Below are 19,537 nucleotides of genomic sequence, written 5' to 3' on the forward strand. Positions count from 1 at the left end.
AATGAGATATGATTAATGATAGTGATGTTGTGAATTTGTGATGAGAATATTGAAGTAACCCTATAGTTGATGAAATAATGGTGATTCCAATTTGTGTTTGAGATGGCGGTCTTGATGAAGTATCATAGGCCAACGAGGGGAGAAAATAAATATTGAGAATTTGTGAAGTGAAGATTATTTTGTCATCATATAGGTAGGCCTGACAAGCCTAGTGATTTCGGAGAAGTACAACTGAATGAGCCTAATCACAGTGGTTTGCAGTTGAGCCTTAAGGCAAGATTGTTAGACCTTTGAGGTATTTAGGTGGGGAATTCCTAGGTGACTTGGAGGTAGCACTCCAAATGTCGGGAGCTACCATGCAACACATGTTTACATCGATTGTCGCGTATATGTGTCTCAGGTTGAGTTGAGGGGATCTGTGAGAACATGGCCAATTTGAATTATCCGTCCACCTGGATGGTGGCATAGTATCAAACCTCCTAACCAAGTACTTCAGAGTTAGAATGGTACCATATTGTGAAGTAAAGTCTAAGTTCATGCATAACATTGCATTTCTTTGTGATTGTTTTGTTGTGATTGATGTGTTTCAAAAGTAATAATAATTACTCTTAGATGATATGATGCATATTATAATGAGATAATTATTTTACTTAAATATTTTGATATATCGTAATGTGATTATGATATGGTCTATTATGATTTTTTGTGTGTCCTTCATACTTATATTATACTATCAACATGATTTCGAAACTCACCTACTTCGTTGTATGTGTTTTACTGGTTTAGCTCCGCGTTTGAGAAATCGTTGTTGTTACAAGTTAATGAGTCATGAAGTTTAAGTCTGGAAGAAACCATGCTTTGATAGATGATACCAAGAATAAGGGTTGTAAATTTGTATTTTACTTATTAAATTTGAAACGACTGTTTGTATGAAAACCTTATAAGTACCAATAATTTTTTAGAATTAAATTAAGTAATTAAAGGAGGAAAATAATATATTCTCAACCTTATTGAGATTGCCCATTTTTATAGGAGGAAAATGTGTTTAAAATGTTCATTTTGATTTTAGAGCAATGTGATATCCTAAATTAGCTAATAGTTTTTAATTTCTTGGAAACATATTTTCTTTATCCGCATATGTAATTCAAAAAAATCTAGTATAATATTATTATATATGTTATTTTGGGGTTTAGGGTGTCACAATATCTATGAAAGAAATATTTTTAAACTACTCCTCTCTTAATTTTTCAGAATTCATTGAGATTTTATATCTCACTCCTTTATTTTTTATTTTCGTAGCTGTTGGAGGAACTTGAGATAAGTTGAAATCAAAGGAATAATTCCAGACTAACTAGCATTTAAATTTGATGTTTTATTTTACGTTGTTACCAGACAATTGTGATTCATTTCCAGTTGTAATAGATTAAGAATCTGTTGGAAAAATTGTAAACTATAATTGTAAACTTATTTTTTCTTTATTATTTGTGTCTATTTCTATTAATATGTATGGATCCAATTACGAAGTTCTAGATAATTGGTGTTGAGTCTTACAATTTTTCTAAAAATAGTAGTATTTTATTGTGAGGTTTTATTGTGAGGGTTTTAGAGAATAAGACTACAAATGATTTCACGTGTATATGTGCATTGAAAATTGTTAAAATAATTTTATATGCATTTGACTAAAGGATAAACGTGCACACAATTATATTACAAATACTTTTAACTATTTCTTATTTTAATTAATTATTTTATAAATAATTATTTTGAATATATTGTTAATATTTTAGAATATTTATTTATACTATGGTAGATAGTGTTAAAATGTGCTCTTTGTATTAAAATGCATATATTAGTAATAGTTTTGAATATGAGAGTTTTGTTACTATTGTTATATTTTTAAAAAGTTAATTACTTTAATTGATCTATTTTGTAAAATATTGATTTTAAAATATTATTAATATTGCGCTTAATTTTCTTTATATGTGTGCTTGTTATGTGACTATTTTATAAATATTTAATTGATTTAGTGGCTAATATAATATACTTATGTTATATTTATATATTTTATCATTTAAACTATTTTCAAAATATGATAATATTTTAATTTGATATTTAAAAAAATATTAATTTAATGACAAATAAATAAATTAAAATAAGTGTGAAATTAGTTGGGTCTTGTGTAAAAAAAATGCGGTAAGAAATAAAATGGTTCAATGAGTTAGGTTAATAATAACCTATGTTAAAAAAAAAAAAGTCAAGTATAACCTAATATAATAAGAGAAATATAGTAGAGCTACAATAGAGAAAAAATGGAAGGAAAACGACAACCGCACATGACTGGAGTAGTGAGAATAAAATGGAAAATCTACGTCGGTGTCCCACTATTGTCCTGAAAACTTTTTCCGTTTTCGTCAAAATTCCAGTATGTTGTTTCACTAATTTATTTAGTTAATTAAACACATTTTCTCTTATGTTTAACCAACCAAATTTCTTTATAAAATACTCGACTTCAACGTTTATGAATTTCGATATTTTACACTATTCTTCTTTATTTTAAGTCCGATTTCAGTGAAACCATGATAAAACGACCATGTGGACAATGGCTATAATATCCACTGATTATTTTTTCGATTTAGGGTAAGTTTACTCAACTTAATTTCAAAATTGACCCATTTTAGAGTGTGTTTTCGTAATTTATTTTTTATGTTACCCATAAATTATCGAGTTAGATCGATTGAAGGACAAAGAGTCAAAGAACGAATGCTTTAGCTTGTGGACTCGTATTCATGTGTGAAAACGTCAAAATAAGATAAGGGGTGAAAGAACATTTGAATTCATGAATATAATATATTTTGAAATAAATGGGAAAATCGTATAGGTAAAGCTTGACAAACCTAGTGATTTTGGGAAAGTAAAACTGAATGGTCTAATTATGGCAGTTTACTGTTGAGCCTTAAGGTAAGATTTTTAGACTTTGGAGGTATTCGGGTTGGAATTCCTAGGTGACTTGAAGGTAGCCTCCAAATGTCGGGAGCAACCATGCAACACACGTTTACCTCAACTTTCACGTATATGTGTCTCGGATTGAGTTGATGAGATCTATGACGACAGAGCCAATTTGAATTATCCGCCCACTTGTGTGGTTGTATAGTATCAAGCCTCCTAATCAAGTAATTCAGAGTTAGAATGATATCAAATTTTGAAAAAATTGAGTCTAAGCTCATGCGTAACATTGTATTTTCTTAATATTAATGTGCTTCAAAAGTGATAATAATTTTTCTTGGATGATGTGACAATATTTTGATTTTACTTAAGTGATTTTGACATTATAATGTGATATTATTTTTCTTGAATATTTTGATGTATCATGATGCGTTATGATATGGTCTATTATGATTGTTTGTGTGTTCTTCTTACTTATATTATGTTATCAACAAGGTTTTGAAACTCACCTCCTTCCTTCGTTGTTAGTGTTTGACAAACTTGGATATACATTTGTGAAATCACAACTATTACAAGTCAATGAGTCTTGAAGTTCATGTCTAGGAGAATATCCGTTCTGATAGGAGATATCGAGAATAAAAGTTGTAATTTGTATTTGACTTATTTAATTTGAAACGTCTTTTAGTTTGAAGACCTTATAAGTACTAGTAAGTTTTTGGAATTAAATTAAGAAATTATAGTTAAATAAAGTTCATTGAGATTGCACTGTTTTAATTGAGAAATAATGTTTGAATTAATTAGAAGTTTTTTTTTACTTTTTTTGAAAACAAATTTTCTTTATCCACTACAATTTTCTTTTTTTAAAATCTAATATAAATTATTATACATATTATTTTAGAGTTTAGGGTGTGACATGTATAATCATAATTAACTTTTGAGGGCATCTTATGGCATTTTAATAATTCACAAGCACCGACACAAACTCTTTTGGTATTTCTACGATGAAGCGTTTACATTTTAGAGCACACTTGCCTGTATAAAGGATAAAACGGATTGAGCGGTGTTTTGGTGGTGAATGGCGATGAAGGTGCACGATAATCATCAGCTTGTGCAACAACTAACATTATCACAATCAAAATCGATACAATCATTTTCATCTCTTTCTTTGCCATAACTATTTTCTGTACAATTCTTGATTTTCTAAAAGAATTTGTCAAATTTGATTTGACAGTCATCGAATAGAAAACCTCAATTTATAACCACAGAATAGTTAAACATTTAAGTATATTTTAACTCCTTAACAAAACTACAAATCACCATAGAAAGACATTTTGATTTTTTGTGGTACGTCAAAAAAAATTTGTGTGCTAACAACACAATACAAATATAAAATCATACTCTACTGTGAAGAGTGACAAAACTTAGTAATTGATATTAATCAAAGAAATAAAATGCATTAAGAGAATGACAAATTACTTTATCTAATAAAGTTAAGGATCTAAATAAAAACTATTTTGGTTCCATTTATTTAGCTAACGTCAAAAACTTGAAAAAGATTATGATAAAGAATGTAAATTTTAAAAAAAGATTTTTTATAATGATGAATAAAATAATATATTTTTTTAAACTATTTGATTATGCATAAAAATTGACCTTAATAATCTAGAGTTTAAATAAGAGGTAAGTTTTGTTACAACTGAGATTTTAACTTTTGTATTCTCGACAGATTCAACCATTACTGAACCAAATTCACTATTTGAGTTCAATGACTTAGTTAAAAAAATAAAATAAAAAATAAAAAATAGACCGTCATCATTTAATTTTTCGTTAATGTAAAGATAAATTATAAATTCTAATATAGAAGTGTAGAGACCACGAGTATCAATGCGATAAATTTTACAAGGGATGATAATATAATAAGGTTGATAATTTAAATACTAACAACTTTTAAGAGAAGGAAGTGAATGGGAAAATCATTCGTTCAATCGATTTTTGAGTGACAACTGATAATAATGATTTAAAGTCAGAATACATTTTGTGCAATTATTAAATATGATTTTTATCGATACACGTTTTAAGACTCCAGTTAAGAATCATATTTTAAATATGAATTTATAAAGAAGAATTTTGTCTTTGAAGAATAGATTACAAGAATTCCAAAAATATATATACATTTTTCACAAGTTAAGATCAAGTTAAGGTCCAAATTCGAGTTGCATTATGTTGAACACAGTGAAATTTAATATGATGATGACATGTACTTTTTAAGGTTTGCCATAAAATATTGTTGAAACACAACATGTGTATTTAACATGATAAATGACAAACGAAGTCTTGAAGATTTTAAATAGTGGTTGCCATTTTGAACAGCTTTAAGGTTTATGCGAATGTTGCAATGACAAATATAACTTTATAATTTGTGGTTCCAGTGGTGTCAACTTATGACAACGTTACATATATCTTATTAAAATATTTTAATATATCGTGTAATGTGTAATATTAGTTAGAGATCATAGAAAATGCAGACCTAGAGAAATAGGTAAGGAAGTGTTTATGTCAATTTTGAAAAGGGATATATATTTTTTTTTATCATAATAGGTTGGAAGAAAAAAGATTGTCGGATTTTTTAAAATTGAACGAAGTTTCATAGGGCCGTTCGAGTAGCTGCTTAGGTTTGGGGCCGTTAACAAATTAATTTTGTAAAATAGTATGTTTTATGAAGGTGAAATATCTCTTGCTTGACAGTTCGCATTGTTTAATCTTCAATTTATATTATATGAAATATATAAAATGTAGAACCTAATACCAAACATATAGAATTTTGCATTATAATTAATACATCTCAATAATGTAAAGGCAAGTAAGAAAATATAATTACCAAGAATCAAATTTAGACAATTGAACTACATATAGAATTATAGTTTACAATTGTTGAATTTGATTCATAAGATACAACAGATTATAGTTTACAATTGTTGAATTAGTCCTTCAACATCAAGCTGCTCTAGAACTACCCTCGATTGCTAACTTTTAAAATGAATGGGGTGAGAAAGAAATCCCAATGAGTTCAACAAAATAAAGGGAAGGGCAGTCGTGTTGAAAAGGCACATTACCGAAACACTGGAACCATGAAGGACAAGAGGCATATGCATCATAATAGAGGAAAACCTTACTCTTTTCGTCCTAGTAAATCTGGAAGTCGTCTGGATTATCAACAATACAATTATTCAGCTGGAAGAGGAAATAGTAGTGGTAACAAAAAAGGAAATGGAAATAGTTATAGTTATGGGGGTGGTAGAGGAAACTCCAATGGACGAGGATTTAGTAACGGTAATAACAACAACATGAGTCAAGTCTCGAACAACAATAGTGGTAACAATGGTGATTCAGTTACTCCTATTTGAGGTCACTAGTGTGGTAAGCAGGGCCACATGACATATGAATGTAGAGATGTTGGAATTACTTTTTTAATTGTCAACAACAGGGCCACATCAACACCACATGCCCCTACCCAAAGAAGACTCCACAAATTGGAAACCAGAGTTCCTAAGCCAGCCGACCTTATGACACCGTAAACCCCAAAATTGTACCACACCAAATTTTATAATAAATATTTTCTTAATAAAATAGAATTTTAGATAATTAATTTAGTTTTAAAACTATTTTAGAATATATGTGGATAAAATTTGTGACTAACTTTCGTTATATGAGAGCTTTCTATGATACACTAATTTTGTATATATTTGACTAAATAAGTGATATAAATAACAAATATTATATTTTATTATTTTATATATTTTTTTTTATAAATAATAGTATTTTAGTGTACATATTTTAAAGTATAAGATATTAGATGATTCTACGTGTATATGTGCATTCGTAGTTAATGCGATATTTTCTTGTATGTTTGACTGATGTTAAGTATGCACATACTTATATTTAATTTTTTATTTATAAATATATCTTATTTTAATTATTTATTTTACAAATACTCATCTTGAAGTATTAGTAATATTGCTATTGAGTTTCTTTATTTTCATATAATTATTATGGTATGATGATGTATTTTTATGTGACTATTTTGAAAAATGTTATAGTAATACTTATATTTATTATTTTGAATATGAGAGTTTTGGTTAAAATTAGATTTATCTATGTTAAAGAAAAATAATATTATGTTAAAATTAGTGTTTTGGAGAAAAAGTTTAGCATGAATCAATAAAATAAATTATTTATTAATGAATTTTAGAAATACTAGAAAGTGAATGTTTGGATCAGACAACTGTTTCCACCCATATTTTCTACATATGCACATTAAATTGGGTTGGTTGGGCTTTTCTTTTCTACACTTGCGAGTTGTTCATTACACCCCTATATCTGTAACACCATAAACTCCAAAATAATATGTAACAATTTATATCATATTTCTATAAAATTTGCAGCGGATAAACAAAAATCTATATCAAAGAAAATAAAAACTTTTATTTTTAATTTAGGATATCACGTTTCTCAAAAATAAAATAAAACACTTTAAACTTAATTTTTTTCATTAAAATAGTGCAATCTCGATAAGCTTGATTTAAGTATAATTACTTGGTTTAATTCTAAAAATAACTAGTACTTCTGAGGTTTTCATACAAAAATTCGTTTCAAATTAAATAAGAAAATATAAATTACAACCCTTATTCTCGGTATCACCTATCAGAGCGGGGTTCCTCCCAAACTTGAACTTCAAGACTCATTAACCTGTAACAACTGCGATTTCCCAAACGCAAGGCCAAGCCAGTCAAACACAAACAACGAAGGAGATGAGTTTTGAAATCATGTTAATAGTATAATATAAATAAGAAGAACACACAAACAATCATAATAGAACCGTATGATCACACAAACATCCCATAAAAAAAATATCACATTAAAAAGTCAAAATCTCTCAAGGAAAATCAATAAACTTCACTATAACATCAAATTGTCTAAGAGAAATTATCACCACACACGATACATATTAATCACAACAAAAAAATCACAATAAAATGCAATGCTATGCATGAGCTTAGACTCTACTTCACAATGTGGTACCATTCTAACTTTGAAGTACTTGGTTAGGAAGCTTGATACTATGCCACCATTTTGGTGGGCGGACAATTTAAATTGGCTCTGTCCTCATAGATCCCCTCAACTCAACCCGAGACACATATACGTGACAGTCGAGGTAAACGTGTGTTGTGTGGTAGCTCCCGATATTTGGAGTGCTATCTCCAAGTCACCTAAGAATTCCCCACCCATATACGTCCAAGGTCTAACAATCTTGCCTTAAGGCTCGACAGCAGACCACCACGATCAGGCTCATTCAGTTGTACTTCCCCAGAATCACTAGGCTTGTTAGGTCCTACCTATATGATGACAAAATAATATTCACTTCACAAATTCTCAATATTTATTTTCTTCACTCGTTAGCTTAGACTACTCCATTAAGAGCACCATCTTTATAAATCATCACTATTTCATCATATATGGGGTACTTCAATATTCTCATCACAATTTTATAACGTCATTAATCATACATAATCATAATCATCGTATAAACTCATCACAATTTTATAACATCACTATTATCGATAAAAAAATCAGCATTATCACCCTGCATACATATATCATACCATGCATCCATATTTATTATCACATCACATAAATTCGTCTAATCAAACATATGCATCAAATTCATTTGAAATCAAATATCATAATAATATCAAATACCACACATTTAACGAAATTAAATCAATCAACACCTTATAAATATTTCTATTCCATATTTTAATCTCACAATTTTCATATTTTCACATTAATCAATTTATCACTCAAAGGGCTACTGTTGTACATAACGAGCCACAAATGAATCGTTGGGAAATACAGTTTTCCCGTTCATCTCACATTGTATTATACTCACGAATTCAAACGCTCTCTCCCCCCTTACCTTATTTTAACGCTTTCACACATGCATACGATTCCACGAAAAAACAGTCTTTGTTCTTTGACTCTTTGTCCTTCAATCGATCTAACTCAACATTTTATGGGTAAACGTCAAAATAAATTATGAGAAGATACTCTAAAAACTAAATTCGAAATTCGGTCAAGAAACTTTACCATAAATAAGAAAACCAATCAGTTGATAATATAGCCACTTTTCATACGGTCGTTTTGACGTTGGTTTCACTCAAATCGGACTTACGGTGAAGAAGAACGATACAAAATAAAGAATTCTACAATTGGAGAAATCGAGTATTTTTGAAAGAAATTAGAGTTGTTAAAAATCCAGAAAATTATGTTTAATCCAGAAATTATAGTATTTTCAAATTTGGATGAAAATGGAGAAAGTTTTATGGAACAGTCATCGATCACCGGTGTCAAACGATAGGTTGTTGTTGGTTTGCTCATGGTCTTAGGCGGCTGGCAAAACTCTCTCTCTTATTTCTTTTATTTTAATTTATTAAGACAATTAGGGATTAGGGTCAATCCCATTAGTCTTCTTTTATATTTTACTATCACTATTTTTATTTTATGTTATTTTAAAACACAATTTCATTAATAAAATATTATTAATATTTCAAAATTAATATTTTATAAAATAAAATAATTAATCTGTTAAAATATAGTAATAACCAAAACTCTCATATTCAAATTTATCATTATAATTATACTTATTTTTCCAAATACTTACATTAGATTATTACCATCGTTAGAAAATATTTAAAATTATAAAATAAATAAATATAACATCAACACTTTATATTAATTACTAAATCTTAATAAATATATATAAAATCACAATGTCATAACAATTATATAAAAATAAACAAAATCAAACACAATATCAATTCTATCTCAAGATAATTATTTATAAAAAAAAAAATACTAAAAATAGAAAATAGTTATAAAATAATTGAAATATAACTACGTGCATACTCAACCTGAGTCAAATGCATAGAAAAATATTACATTAAATGAGTACACATATATACACGTAAAATCGAATAAAATATTTTTCTTTAAAATATTACACTAAAATACTATTATTTTTTAAAAATATATCAAATAATAAAATATAATATTTATTATTTATATCGCTCATTTAATCTAATAATGAAAAGCACCCATATAATGAAAATTGTCCCAAAATTTATCAACATATATTATAAAATAATTTTAACATTAAATTAATTATTTAAAATTATATTTAATTAATAAAATAGTTTATTATAAAATTTGAGGTGTTACAATTTCTGCCTCAGACTGGATTCCCCTGTGTTCAGTCTTACTGACCATTTTACTCCTGCACTTGTACATCTGCCATCTACACCCCTCGATCTGCAATTAAAAACAAAAAGAACAAAAAACAATAGAACGTAACAGCCGCACGAAGAACACACATCAACACCATATTCCTCTCAAATTCGTCCCATCAATTTCTTGCTATTTTGAAACGATCCCAATCTCTATCCCACACAAAATCGGCCACTGAATCCATTTTTGGTATCAATCTTACCGATCGTGACTCCGTTTAATTAGAAACAGCTGCGTTTCTTTCCTTGGACGAGCTGTTTTTGGCCGATTCCGATCACCACATTTGTTGTCTCAAAAATCTGACATCATTTTTGGATTGCTTTTTCGAAACCTTCAAAAAGCACTACTCATTTGTATTTTTTTGATGAAGTTGACGTTTGACCCTTCCAGCACTCCAACAAGTCGGTGAGACTTTTTCTGCAATTTTTTCTCATCGTTTTGACTCCAGTTTTGTTCCTAAAATTATTATTACTTATTTAACACTTATTTTTAGGCTCCATATAATTTATCAGTCACGTCTCAACGATTTTGTGAATTCGTCGTTTATTCGGATTCTCAACGTTTTTGTGAATTCTCAATGATTAGTGCTACTTTTATAATAATTTAAGTCTATAAATTAATTTTTAGAATAATGTGTAATCTTTAAAGTGGTTTATGTCCTACCTGATTCACTTTGGTTTGGTTGTGTGTTGTACATTCTAGTAAATAATTAATTATCTTATCTGTTACTTGAAAATCTTTGCTTTAGTTTGTTGTAACTTTTAAGTGACGATTAATTCAAAAGAAAATTTAAGTGTGATGAATTTAGAGAAGTTAGCCTTCTATAAGAATATGTTACATGTGTTAGAATCATCGTTTGAGTTATGAGATGAACGTAAAATCTTGGTGTTAATTTTTGAATTAATTATGTTAATGTGTATACGATTATGTAAATATTAAAATATTTGTGTTTCACGTATTCTAATTGTTGGGAACTAGTGTATAGAGTTAGAGTAGTCGTGAACATCTAAAAGTGAAATAGTTCTATATTGCTTCAAACATATTATTGATTATATATTGATGTAAGTGTCGTTGTTACTACTTGTAAGTTACAAATAAATTATTGTGAATGTATAATTAAGTGAATTTTTAACTTGAAGTAAGGAGTAAGAGTTGTGGCGCCGCCTTCGCACTCTCAAACCACGTTAAATATGAAAATATTTGTCCTCTTCCACTATGGTTATATACTCTAGTTCTTGATTTCTAAGAAATCATTCATGATACGAATTCTTATGTGTGTCTCCATATGAAATTCTTAAGGGTACGCAGTCATTGAAATATTGTTCTATCTCTTTTACTTAAGTGAAATTTGTTGAGAAATTTATAATATTATTTGATTTTTAGAGAGTAAAACTAGAAAATCATTGTTTGAGTAGTTAGTTGAAGTTATCAATCCATTTGGCATAATTTCGCTTCATTGAACTTGAGGTAGTAAGTTTGTGGTTAATAAATCTATAAGTTTCGTTTCCTTCGTAAATTATAGTGGGTAATTGTGGTATTTCGTTCATGATTGAAATATTAGTTATGATTATCTAAATGATTCGTTGTGTCATGTTAGTCTATGATGCTAAGATGATTGATTTTTGATATATTGGGCTTAAATGAGTAGTGAATACCTTAAATATGTTTATAAATAAAGTTTGAATCTTGAGGGTGGTTAGTTAAATATCAGTTCGATTATTATTCACTTCAAATTTCGGGGACAAAATTTCTTTAACGAGGGGAGAATTGTAACACTCCAAATTTTATAATAAATATTTTCTTAGTGAAATAGGATTTTAGATAATTAATTTGGCTTTAAAACTATTTTAGAATATATGTGGATAAATTTTGTGACTAACTTTCGTTATATGGGAGCTTTCTATGATACACTAATTTTGTATATATTTGACTAAATAAGTGATATAAATAACAAATATAATATTTTATATATTTTTCTATAAATAATAGTATTTTAGTGTACATATTTTAAAGTATAAGATATTAGATGATTCTACGTGTATATGTGCGTTCGTAGTTAATGCGATATTTTCTTGTATGTTTGACTGATGTTAAGTATGCACATAATTATATTTATTTATTTTTTATAAATATATCTTATTTAATTATTTATTTTACAAATAATCATCTTGAAGTATTAGCAATATTGCTATTAAGTTTCTATATTTTCATACAATTATTATGGTATGATGATGTATTTTTATGTGACTATTTTGAAAAATGTTATAGTAATACTTATATTTATTATTTTGAATATGAGAGTTTTGGTTAAAATTAGATTTATCTATGTTAAAGAAAAATAAAATTATGTTAAAATGAGTGTTTTGGAGAAAAGGTTTAGAGTGGATCAGTAAAATAAATTATTTATTAAGGACTTTTAGAAATACTAGAAAATGAATTTTTGGACCAGACAATTGTTTACACCCATATTTTCTACATCTACACATGCGAGTTGTTCATTACACCCCCATTTCTGCCTTAGACTAAACTCCCCTATGTTGGGCTTTACAGACCATTTTACTCCTGCACTTGTACATCTGCCATCTACACCCCTTGATTTGCAATTGAAAACAAAAAGAACAAAAAAAATAAGCACTAAAAAAATTTGACATCATTTTTGGATTCCTCTCGTTGAAACCTTCAATAAGTACTACTCATTTGTATTTTTTGGGGAAGTTGAAGTTTGACTCTTCTGGCACTCCGACAAGTCGGTGAGACTTTTTCTGCATTTTTTTCTCATTGTTTTGACTCCAATTTTTTTCCTAAAATTATTATTAATTATTTAACACTTATTTTTAGTCTCTGCATAATTTACCAGTCATGTCTCAACGATTTTGTGAATTCGTCGTTTATTCGGATTCGCTCGCTGTACGTTGTCGATCTGCAGTTGCTGTTGAAAATTTTCATTGATTTCTGTGTTTGAGAAATCGTCTAAATACTTATAAGATATTGATTGATTCGTTATATTTTTGGTATTTTATATTATTGTGATATTTGATTTAATTTCGTTAAATGTGTGACCTTTGATATTATTGTGATATTTGATTTAATTTTGTTAAATGTATGATATTTGATATTATTGTGATATGGGATGTCAAATAAATTTGGTGCATATGTGTTGATTAGATGGGTTTATATGATGTGATAACAAAATGTTAATTCATTTTGATAAGTTTATGTGATTATGGTGATGTATAATTAATAATAATGACGTTATAAATTTGAGATAATTCAATGTGATGATGTATGATTGATGATAGTGATACTATAAAATTGTGATGAGATATGATTAATGATAGTGGTGTTGTGAATTTGTGATGAGAATATTGAAGTAACCCTATAGTTGGTGAAATAGTGGTAATTTCAATTTGTTTTTAAGATAACAGTCTTAATGGAGTATCATATGCCAACGAGGGGAGAACATAAATATTGAGAATTTGTGAAGTTGAGATTATTGTCATCATATTGGTAGGGCCTGACAAGTCTAGTGATTTCGGGGAAGTACAATTGAATGAGCCTGATCGTGGCGGTCTGCTATTGAGCCTTCAGGCAAGATTGTCAGACCTTGGAGGTATTTGGGTGGGGAATTCCTAGGTGACTTGGAGGTAGCACTCCAAATATGGGGAGCTACCATGCAACACATGTTTACCTCGACTGTCGTGTATACGTGTCTCAGATTGAGTTGAGGGGATCTATGAGGACATGACCAATTTGAATTGTTCGTCCACCGAGATGGTGACATAGTATCAAACCTCCTAACCAAGTACGTTAGAGTTAGAATGATACCACATTGTGAAGTAGAGTTTAAGCTCATGCATAGCATTGCATTTTCTTGTGATTGTTTCATTGTGATTAATAGGTATCGTGTGCGATAATAATTTCTCTTAGATGACTTAATATTATAGTGAAATACATCAATTTTACTTGAGTGGTTTTAACTTTATAATGTGATGTTTTTCCTTGAAGAATGTTTGTGTTATGATATAATGTATTATAATTGTTTGCATGTTCTTCTTACTTATATTATACTATTAACATGATTTCAAAACTCACCTCCTTCGTTGTTTGTGTTTGTCTGGCTTGGTCCTATGTTTGGGAAATCACCGTTATTATAGGTTAACGAGTCTTGAAGTTCAAGTTTGGGAGAAACCCCACTCCGATAGGTGATACCGGGAGTTAAGAGTTGTTATTTATATTTTAGTTATGTAATTATAAATGACTTTTTATATGAAAACCTTAGTACTAGTAAGTTTTTGGAATTAAAATAAGAATTTATAGTTAAATCAAGCTTATTGTGATTGCACTATTTTATAGGAGTAAAGAAAAATCAATTCATTTCACTATAACATCAAATCATATAAGAAAATTATTATCGCTTTTGAAACACATCAATCACAACAAAAAAATCATAAGAAAATGCAATGTTATGCATGAGCTTAGACTCTACTTTACAACATGGTACCATTATAACTCTGAAGTACTTGGTTAGGAGGCTTGATGCTATGCCACCATCCCGGTGGACGGATAATTCAAATTGACCCTGTCCTCATAGATCCCCTCATCTCAACCCGAGACACATATAAGCGACAATCGAGGTAAACATGTGTTGCGTGGTAGCTCCCAACATTTTGGAAGGCTACCTCTAAGTCATCTAGGAATTCCCCGCCCGAATACCTCCAAGGTCTAACAATCTTGCCTTAAGGCTCAACAATAGACTCTTATCACGACATTTAGGAAAAAGAACATATCAAAGGAGGCAGTCCTTTAGGAAAAAGAACATAAATGTCGTGATATATACAAGGAGGCAGTCCTTTAGGCAAAAGAACATATCAAAGCAAGAGATATTTTCCAAATTGTATTAACTCAGAGATTTGAACGAAGAACATTTGTTAATCCATTTGAAGTCTATAGAGCATTGAGAGTTGTGAATCTAAGTCCATATATGACTTATTTGTAGGTTTATTTCTATATAACATATAAAAATACTTCATTTGGTAAAGTAAATGTTCATCTCTTTCATGTTTCGATGATGATCATGTTTTTTGTAAACAGGCTACGGGATGTATTTTGGTTGCTTCTAGTCCAGAGATTCTTGCGCATATTAAGAATGTATGTTTTCCTACATAGTTAGATTTTTAAATTAATTGATACTTCTTACTTGGTCACTTGAATGTTTATCACAAATCTTAATGGAAAAAATATTAGAAGTGAATAGTTATCATGATCTTGTCGTGAACAGAAGAAGATTGTGAATCGTCCATTGGCTGGGACATGTAAGAGGGGAAAGACTCTAGAAGAAGATGAAAAATTATCAGCGCAACTCCTGAAAGATGAAAAGCAATGCGCAGAACATGTAATGCTGGTTGATTTGGGACACAATGACATTGGAAAGGTTTGTCATATACTTTCACTTTAACCCAGTTACATTATGTTCTTATGCAATAGTTTACGCTATTATTTTGTATATTTAAAGAAATATTGCACTCTTAACAAAAATTATGTTTGTAGGTCTCAAAAAGTGGTTATGTTAAAGTTGAGAAGCTTATGAATGTTGAAAGTTATTCCCATGTCTTACACATAAGCTCAACGGTGATAATCTTTTCTTTTTAGATAAAAAAATATTTATCAAATAAATTCAGCATACTAGATAATATTTAATTCCATGTAATATTTAAAGGTTACGGGAGAGCTGCAAGACCATTTGACCTGTTAGGACACCCTTTGCGCTGTGTTGCCTGTTGGAACTGTCAGCTGAGCACCAAAGGTTCATAATTTTCTTTACTCCTTTTTGTCCTTAAATATATATATTTTACTGTCAATTTCAATCTTCAGCTTCATTCTTATGCAATAACCGGTAAATGCATGTGAGGGCCATGCAATTAATCGACGAATTGGAGTTGGCAATGCGAGGACCTTATAGCAGAGGATTTGGATACATTTCTTTCTCAGGCGACATGGACATTGCTCTAGCTATGAGGACAATAGTATTTCCAACCGGAACAAGGTACGACACAATGTACTCATACAAAGACCTAAACCAACGATGCGAGTGGATTGCGTACCTTCAAGCTGGTGCTGGTATAATTGCTGACAACGACCCTGCGGATGAGCACCAAGAGTGTCAAAACAAAGTTGTTGCTCTTGCTCGATCCATCGACTTGGCATAGTCTACATTTGTTGATAAATAGGATAAGAACTATTATCAGGTCAAAACAAAATCCAGTTTCAGCACATATTATTTTGAATGAGAAATAAAATGCAATTACAACAAACTTAGATAGTAGTAACTATTTAGTATCAATGGTTTGGGTCCTCCGTGTCTCTCAATTATCAATATTACATACTCTTCATGTATTTTTCAATTAATTATTATAAATCTGTGATGATTCTATTAAATAGTAACTATTTAATAGAATTAGTAAAATTAAATTATATTTTATTGTATGTTTTAATGGCATTAATTAATAAAAATAAAATAAATTTTAAATTTAATTTACTGGTATTAATAATTTAGAATTACAATTAGTAGGGGGATAAAATAAATTTAATTTAATAAATAATAATACGTTTTAGTGACAGACAATACCGTAGAAATAGACCAATTCTTTGTTTATATATTTCCTAGGTTTTAGTGACATAAAATACCGTAGGAATAGATCAATTCTTTATTTATATTTATCTAGTTTTTAGTGACAGTCAATATTGTAGGTAGAAATCAAAAACATGTAGTGACAATCCTCAGAACATGTAGTGATAGTTCTCAAAGTGTAGCAGGACGCCCCCTTATAATTGACACTAAATTTGAGTGTCACTCAAAGTACTATTGACCTTTACCTACAATTTTTTACTTTTACTTTTAGTGATAAATGTCGTGAAAGAATCTTATAAGTTTGTCGTTGTGAGTTGTCACTTATCAGCCTAGCCCAACTCTGCTTTGATTTTCGCATGCTTATGATATTTACTCAAAATGCCAAAATAATGCTTAAATCTTCTATGCATGATTCCTTGAGTATGTTTTGAATGATATTACACTTCCCTTTTATTAAAATTGTATTTCTTTTATATGTGTTAAGTTAAGTGATTGAAAATGATATGACAAAAGATGATGGTGTTTCATTAAAGGAGGAATAATTGGAACATGGTGTTTCATTAAAGGAAGAATAATTGGAACATTGATTTTGGTCATGATCAAAACTTATCTTATAAAATGATCACAGTCATTTTGGTGATTCACACTAAGATGTGTGGAATAGACTGCCATGTTTTATGGAAAATCGACAGAAAAATAGAAGTTTTCAAACTTTATTGTACCTTAAACACACACACACACACATTTTGAAACAAATTTCATTGGAAACAAATTAAAAAATCATTTGAAAAACTAATTTTAAGAGTTTAAAATGTTGTTTATATCATTTAAAAGCTACTTAAATGACATACAACTCAATAGTTTGTAGAAAACCCAAATTCAATATTTGTTATGGGCCGGACTAATATCCGCTCAGGCCATACACAATGTCGGTTTGACAGGATCCCATATGTGACACTGTAGAACTTTTCGAATCTAGGGAAAGCTGTTCACCCGAATGAAATTCAAAGTGATGGTCTATGCTAGATCACTTGAACTTCTAATCACGATCGCCCATTAGAAATCATGTCATAATCATAGCCGCTAGATGGCGATCACCTATCACAAAGAAAATGGGCATTTGTCTAGCATCAGAAGGTATCCCAACAATCATTTATTGATTTATAATGACCATTATAAGAACATTCTAGAAACTCTAAGAGGCACCCCTATACAAATCGACCTTTCTATGTCATAAAAGTACACACAAGTTCTAACCTAAATTCCTCTTACATCCCACCATTACCCTTGAGAATTATTGAGTTTGACTCATGGCTCCCGAGAATAGCATCACAAGAATGACGAACATGACGATTAAACCTCAACAAACTACCCAATTGGATGGATGGACGACCACTCCCTCCATCGATATGACGACAATGCTCGAAGATCTCGATCAACCACAACCTAATGTAGAAGGTGACATCACATAACTCATTTGTACCTTAGTCATTTCCGTTTGGAGACAATCCCACCTTACCTAAGAGCATAATGAACGACTAGCAAGGATGAAACATTAAAGTGCCGAAAACACACAAGAAATAGAGGTTTGAATAGCGTTTTCCATTTCTGAAAGATACTTCGATTTCCTTACAAAAAGTTGTTCTTTATCAAAATATTCAACTTACTTTTATAAAATAGTTTTAGATAGAATAAGATTGAATCATAAAGAACTAGGATGCGAGAAATAGAAGGAAATAAGGGAGACGCGTATATTTTAATACTAATTCACAATAATCTATTGCTACATCTAGTCCTCCCCTTATAGAGAGATTTGACCTCAGTACAGTCAAGGAATTAATCCATGATTTCAATAAAATAGCATACAAGTATTTTTTTACTCTACCTCTTCAATCTTTAAGTATTTTTCTCTATCATCTCTAGACTTTCGTCGTTAGAACCGTCTTCAACATTTTGGCATCCTGCTTCTGAGGTTAATGAGAGTCGTTGCACCTTTTCATGTACCTCTTAGGGGTGAGAGAGTTGTTGCCACTACCGGCTGATTTACATCAGTTCTAGTTTGTGTCTGAATTGACACAAAGTTTATTTCTAGGATTCTAACTCTCATTGAGAGGACGCTACATATCAAGACATATATTAGTACAAGTGTGTGAAAACACTCTGACTGATTTACATTAGTTCTAATAACACTCTATTGAGAGGATATTTCTTTCATCTTTTTCTTTTGATGTGTTATTGGCTTTCTCTCTCTCTCTCTCTCTCTCTCTCTCTCTCTCGCTTACACTGGTAATGGACTGAGTGAGTTTTTCTTAAATAGATAGAAGGAGTATCTGTTGAGGATATTATCGTTGGATGTAAGACCCATAATTTTTAAGTACCCTTTATGTATTTTTGTGTATTTTGGATTTTGGCTCGGAGGCTTTTAAGCCAAAGTTAATAATATTTTGGAGTTTTATAATCAAAAATATATTTTGATGCCAATTAAAATTTCTCGTCGATAAATAAATTGAAATTAACTGCGGTGAATCCTTTATGGATAATTTAATGCGTTTCGGGTGAAATGGTAATTTAACAAATATCTAGATATTTTGAGATATTTGTTAAGTTATAATTAATATATATATA

The 19,537-nt window shown here is 29.7% G+C and overlaps 1 pseudogene; it reads left to right on the top strand.

The window, feature by feature from the left end:
* The first annotated feature begins 6,071 nt into the window (after positions 1 to 6,071).
* LOC101494317 (anthranilate synthase alpha subunit 1, chloroplastic-like) lies at positions 6,072 to 16,511 on the top strand (annotated as a pseudogene).
* Positions 16,512 to 19,537: the final 3,026 nt, after the last annotated feature.

This window comes from Cicer arietinum, chromosome 1, assembly GCF_000331145.2.
Source record: "Cicer arietinum cultivar CDC Frontier isolate Library 1 chromosome 1, Cicar.CDCFrontier_v2.0, whole genome shotgun sequence".
In the NCBI taxonomy this organism is placed as follows: domain Eukaryota; kingdom Viridiplantae; phylum Streptophyta; class Magnoliopsida; order Fabales; family Fabaceae; genus Cicer; species Cicer arietinum.